A 6766-nucleotide genomic window follows, 5' to 3' on the forward strand; every position below is an offset into this window, starting at 1 on the left:
AGTGGTTGAGCGTCAACCTATGAACATGGAGGTCATGGTTCAATTCCTGGTTGAGGCACATGCCCGGGTTTCAGACTCGATCCCCAGTGTGGGGCGTGCAGGAGGCAGCCAATCAATGATTCTCTCTCATCATTGATGTTTCTGTCTCTCTGTCTCCCTCGCCCATCCTCTCTGAAACTAATAAAAATATATTTAAAAAAACCCAAACCAAAAAAAACGGCCAAGGTTTTTCCATGAGCTTCTCAGTGTCTCGTGTTTGGCTCCAAAGCCACCTATAACAAGAGGAGGGAAACAATTTCTGGGTGGCAAAGTAATAGCTGAGACAAAATAGGAATAAGTACATGTGGATTTTCCAGGCTCTTCCTTCATTCCCGTCGCTGGTTTCCAATGACGGGACCTGTAGCCAGCTGGCTCCATGTGTCTGGGCCTGGACAAGTCCTCCTGCTGGAACGCCTTGCCTTCCAGCCCTGGGATTCCACAAGGCCCCTGGGCCAGTCCTCACCCTCAGCTGAGAAGAACATCTGTTATGAAGCCTTGCCAAGTCTTTGACCAGAATTCCATCAGGGGCGAGCCTGGAACTCTACTGGGCGTCTCCACGAGAGACCTGCTCTTGGCAATAGGCAGCTACTTCTACCGTGTCCTCCCATGGGTAAGCAGAGACTCGCTAAGTCTCCCCAAAGACCTCTGCAGCCTTCTGAGTTTGCAACTAGTGATGCCTGGTAGAGCGTCTAAATAATTTGTTATTATTATTGTTTTAAAATATGTTTTTATTGATTTCAGAGAGAAAGGGAGAGGAAGAGAGAGATAGAAACATCAATGATGAGAGAGAATCATTGATCGGCTACCCCCTGCACACCCCACACTGGGAATCGAGCCTGCAACCTGGGCATGTGCCCTGACCAGGAAGCAAACCGTGACCTCCTGGTTCATGGGTTGACGCACAATCACTGAGCCAGCCAGGCTGCTACACATTTCTTAAGAAGCAGTAACAGGTTACCTGAAGTCTACCCTCCTGCTCAAGTGTACCTGTGGCTCAGAACCCTGAGGCCTCATGCTTTCTAGTCCAGGGAATCGAAGTGCCTTAAGGGTAAAGTCACTTCCCAACAGGATCTCCATCACAGGTGTCCAGAGCCACCTGCTCGGTGCCCAGCTCGCAAAAGCAGACTGCGAAAATCTCTAGGATGGGGTTAAATACAGCCATTATTATAAGTGAAATGATATCAACTTCTGATTAAATAAATTCCACTAAGGGCAAAGGTTCAAAGCTCATCCCTGCCTCCGTATTTTACTGTAGGTTAGTTCTCTCTGCTTTGAGGTTAGTTTTGCCCCCTTGTATCTATAAGATGGAAGTATGCTGCAGAACAGGGTTGGTAGGTTTAAAACCACCTCGTTGGGAATATTTACACCACAATAATAAGCAAATGCTACAGACCAGGGTTTTCTTTTTTCCCTCAGAAGATCCAGTTGTTAAACACTTACTAGCACACCACTGGTCTTTAACCAAAGCATAAGAGTTATAATTTAATGGACAAGGACGTGTTCTGAGACCATATTTCCGTTAGCACACCCTGCCCCTCCTGCCAGCACACCCAGAGTGGGGCTCTTAGTTTCTACTAGTTGACTGGTGAACATGCCAACTGTGGACGAAAGGGGCCACATGCTAACCTGACTAGTTCAGGGAAGGCCTGCATGGCGGTTGTGCAAACTTAAAGACCTAAAATAACCACAAAAGATGGTCTGAAAATTAAATATTTAACTACAAACAGGTTATAGTGGGTAGTCATGTCCTAAGCCAGTATTTTCCTTGACAAAGATGAACTTAGATCTTCACTGAGCCCATTGTCTTTTTGCATCTAAGATAACATATCTGTAAAATGTCTGAGTAACTTGTAACTTCCTCCCCCCACCCCTCAGGGCACAACAAATGGCACCAGGACATTCCTCATTGTTATTGTTATCAAGTTAATCGCCAACTGTTAGCTATCCTGTATCCATCTATGTAAAAGAAGCATGTGTCCATCATTCACTTTTTATCCAATCCCAGAGGTTTCCTTGCTTTGCTTTCTCCCACCTCCCTAATCTATCACCAATGAATTTCATGGAACCCAAACAAGGTATAAACCTCCCATTCTCTGGAGCATTATCTCAGTTCATTGAGGTTCCGGCATATGTCGACAGTTTGGCTCAAATGAACTCACAAAATTCTTTACAGGTCTGAATGTTTTTACATTAACATTTCTGAGAGCTTTGTGCCCCATCTCGTCCAATTGAATGTCCAAGGCTGGCAGCCTGAGAGGTCAGTACGACCAGGGAATGAGACCATCTGCACAATCAGGCTCTGAGAGATGGTGTGGTCTGTTTTTGCACCATTGCTTATTCAAAGCCCAGGTTGGCAAACACTTTTCAGCCTCTGAAACTTAAAAATTAAAAGTGTTTTTTTAAAATATATTTTTAATTGATTTTTTACAGAGAGGAAGGGAGAGGGATAGAGAGTTAGGAACATCGATGAGAGAGAAACATGGATCAGCTGCCTCCTGCACACTCCCTACCGGGTATGTGCCTGCAACCAAGGTACATGCCCTTGACCAGAATCGAACCTGGGACCCCTGAGTCTGCAGGCCAACGCTCTATCCACTGAGCTAAACCGGTTAGGGCAAAATTAAAAGTTGTGGGGTGTTTTTTTTTTGCAGAGGTCCAACGTATAAAGCAGAGGAGGTCAGTGACAGAGTGGGGAGAGTAGGGGGCAGAGGGAGGGGGAACAGCTTGCCTCCACTGGCTTCACATCTCCCTTCTCGCTCCCTTCCCCAGCAGGACCCGCAGGGGAATTCCTCAGCTACTGGGGTGCCTAGCTAGGAAACCCTTGTCACAAAGAGTGACAGCCAAGAGCAGATGCCTGTGGATGTGAAAGCACTCAGGGCAGCCTTGCTTCAACCCACAAAGGCAGTTTTCCCAGATACTGTTTACCCAGGCGACTGCTTTCACCTATAACCCGAGGCTCTCCACAGTGAGGGTCTGTTTCTAACAGAAAGAGGGATTCTGTTTCAGGACTCCTAGACCCAAGTGAGCAGCCTGGTTCCCACCGAGGTCCACTCTGACCCCAGGCACTGCTTCTTCCGGTGCAAGTGGGTGAGGGTGCACAAGAACCCGGGAGGGAACATGGGAGTGGTTACTCGTAAGAGTTGGCGATTTCTTGGTCAGTGGGTAGCTAGCACCTTGTGAGAAAAATGCCAGTCATCCCGGTGAGGTAAGATCGCAGATGAGCCTCCCCTTCCTTCCCTTGGGGCTTCTCGGAAATGATCCCGGACTCTCAGATGAGCTGGCGGGTCTGCAGTTGGAGAGAGGTTGACCACAGATCTGTCTGCCGAGGGGAAGTCATCACACATGCGTGTGGGCTGCTTCCAAACACTGGCGTGCCCATACTCCTGACAGTCCTCCTAGAAGACATACTTGGTTCATTTGTGGGCTCTGTGGGTTTTTGAGTTCTGTACAAGCCTCTAATTCTGTACCTTTAAAGCTATAAAAAGAGTCACAGTGCACACTGTCTTCATAATTAACACGTGTACAGAAACTCTTGACATATCTTTCCTCCAATTTTAATGCACTCCAGCATGTGGAGCTGACCACCGTTGAACATTTCACAGATGTGTTTATTTCCCTAGAATCGCCCTAGCTTCCTAGTGCCATGTCTGCGGGTGCTTCTCCGTTAGCAGTTTATGCCCTGCTGCTGCCTGAGATGGATCCAGCCTCTTCATGAGCATGTCACTATCCATGGAGGCTGGGTCCCCTCTCCCACAGAAACCTGATCACCCCTAATTCTTGTGCTCCCGTCTTACTGCCACTGGGCCAGCTCTTACTGGGACGAAGAATGGAATTGGCTGGGGTGAGTAGAGGCAGCAGGGTTGTAAAAAATCAGTCAAGTCCCACCCAACTTCCCCTTTATGAATTTAGAAAGAATCCTTCTGGTTTTATACATCAGTCTCTCATGAGCTGAGATAGTATGTGTCGCTTTACCCTGCCTGCTCACTTTAGATAAAAATCATCCTTTCTAGAGAATTCAGGGCTTCTTTGTGGAGGCAAACTCTGCATTCATTTCATTTTCTCTCCAGGTACAGAGTAGTATCTAAAAATGTAGACTTTGTGGGGAGTGGAAAACTCCATGTAGGCCGATAGTCCCAAGCTGAATTCTCTGTTGCAGTAGCACCAAAAATGCCTGAACTGAGCCACTGACCCAGGCGCTGGCCTGGCCACCCGCATCATGGGCTCATGTATCCTGAAGGCTCGTGTCCCTTGGGCTAGGCCTCCAGGTAGAGGGGGAAGTGTCCGAAATTGAGCCCTGAGCTCCTAGCTCCCTTCACGGACATATCCAATTCCAACTTAAACAGAAACTGAACCATGAAAACCATTTCACCCCTGAGGATAGGAACATGCAAACAACATGAATGAAAACAAAGAAAACCTGTTTGCCTCGTCTTCAACATCCAGGACTGTGTATTCCTTCTCTCATCACGAATGACATCTCTGCATAAGCATGTCCCCGGGAGGCTGCTCTGGTGACTCACAAGCCGCTCCCATCGAGGGAGCAGAGAGGTTACCTTCTGCCTCTGTGGCCTGCTGAATTGTGTCCTCCTAAACTCCTATGTTAAAGCCCTACTCTCCAATGTGCCTGTATTGGGGAATAGAACCCTTTAGGAAGGCAATTAAGGTTAAAGTGAGGTCATGAGGGTGGGGCTCTAATCTGATAGGATTGGTGTCCTTATAATAAGAAGAGACACCGGTCTCTCTCTCTCTCTCTCTCTCTCTCTCTCTCTCTCTCCTTCCCACTCCCTCCCTCCCTGACTCTCTCTTTCCCAGGAAGAGAGGCTTCGAAAGAAACCAAATCTATTGACATCTTGTTCTTGCACTATTACCCTCCAGAATTGAGGAAAATAAATGTCTGTTGTTTAAGACAGTGATTTTCAACCTTTTTCATCTCATGGCGCACATTAACTAATTACTAAAATTCTGTATCATGCCAAAAAATACATTATATTTTTCCCAATCTGACAAAAAATAAGTATAATTTTGATTCATTCACAGAGGAAGGCTATTGTTGTGTTGGCTGTTGTCATTTTTTATTTGACAATCTAAGGGAAAAGAGGTCAGTGTCTCTGACTAGTCAGGTCGTGCATGCTTTAACAATGCTTGTGGCACACTGGTTGAAAATCTCTATTTTAAGACATTCAGTCAGTGGTATTTTGCTATGGCAGCTCTAGCCGACTAATATAGCCTCTTAAAATATATCTGAATGGATTTTGTATTTTGGCCAGTTTAAGAATTCCTTAAAGGGGTATCAAGCATATTTATATTAAATTCCTTTTGGCACTGTTCCTTTCAATACTTTCCTCACAGTTGTCTTCTCCTGACCTTCCTGTGTGACCTCGGTCTCATTTATTTTCTCTTTGCTGCTCTATACACATATTTGATATGAATCTAGCAATTAAGACAGTAGCGATGTCTTTAAGTCATTGGAATAGAAGTGATCATTGCACTTACTGGAATCTTTGATTTTCTGAGAAAGTGTAAAAGAAGAAAAATAAAAACAGAGGCCACAGGGCCCATTGTTGGACGCTATGTTTATTAGAGGATGGGGCCATAACAGGGGAACTGGGGGAGCCCAGAGGCCACAAAACCATACATGCAAAGGGGAGAGAGGCTTCCAAAAGGCAAGTCCAGTGACTGTCTCCAAGGCTTCAGGGGGCCAGGCAAGATTTACTTAAGAAAAAATCATTGGGTTTGGTAACTAAGACATCACTAGGAATCACTGAGAAGTATCTCTAGCTACATGGTAGAGGCAAAAGCCAAGATTAACTGAGTGCTGAAAAGTCACTGTAGCCAGACTAGACATTGAGCAGAAGAGGAGAACAAAAGGTTACAGCTTCAGGGGACAGCTGGTACGGTGCCATGGAAAGGACCAGGACATGGGTTTTAACGTTGGAGAGCAGACACATAAGGCAAAGTGGAGAAGGAGTCATTTATACAGCACAGCCTCCAGAGACAAATGATAAGAGCTTTGCAATACCACTGAAGAGTGGGCACTGTTCTCCCTCAATTCTAACTGGAAGGTAAGCACCAAGCATGGAATACTCAATAGGCTGGACTCCAGTAAGCCTCCCCTGCTGCTCTCAAGGGCTCATAGCACGAAGGCCAGAACAATCTCGGGGAAAATCAGTTATCAGCACAGAAGCGAATAGGAGCCCTAGTCCTAGCCCTGGCCCTAGCCCTGGCCCTAGCTAGGAGGAGTGGGAAGAGGAGAATAGGGTGTCAGGATGAGCTAAAAAGCTATAACCCACAACTCCAACAAAGCCACGTGGGATGCTTAAGTTTAGCTGGTTGCTTTTAAAACATTCACAAGAATTGCATCATTCTAAGAAACATTTTAAAATGTAAGATGACCTCAAATTCAAATGTCTTTCAAAATAGGAAACAAATAAACATAAGTTAGAATCCCACAAGTTCAATTTAATTGAAAATGTATTAAAATATCTTTAAAACTGAAAAAAAATGTAACATCCAAACAAGTAATTATCTTGGATGAGAGCTGCTGCCATCTGACATTTGAAGGAGAAAAGAGAAATGTGTATATCTTGGGGGGGGCTACATGACCAACCGCTTCATGGGTTTGTAGCTCATGATCCATTGACTCTGAAAAGATGCACTTTTGGCTCAATGAGTGTGTGTCTGAAGCAGCACATTTGTTACCCAAATGAAATCTCTGGCTCTAAATTAT

General features: G+C 45.6%; 1 long non-coding RNA gene across 1 annotated transcript; it reads right to left on the reverse strand.

The window, feature by feature from the left end:
• Positions 1 to 2676: 2676 nt before the first annotated feature.
• LOC107182618 lies at positions 2677 to 4643 on the reverse strand. The gene is made up of 2 exons (XR_001513349.1): positions 4457 to 4643; positions 2677 to 3434 (listed from the first exon to the last, which is right to left on the reverse strand). It is a non-coding gene; the product is annotated as an uncharacterized LOC107182618 (long non-coding RNA).
• Positions 4644 to 6766: the final 2123 nt, after the last annotated feature.

Source organism: Myotis davidii, unplaced genomic scaffold (genome assembly GCF_000327345.1).
Source record: "Myotis davidii unplaced genomic scaffold, ASM32734v1 scaffold370, whole genome shotgun sequence".
In the NCBI taxonomy this organism is placed as follows: Eukaryota; Metazoa; Chordata; class Mammalia; order Chiroptera; family Vespertilionidae; genus Myotis; species Myotis davidii.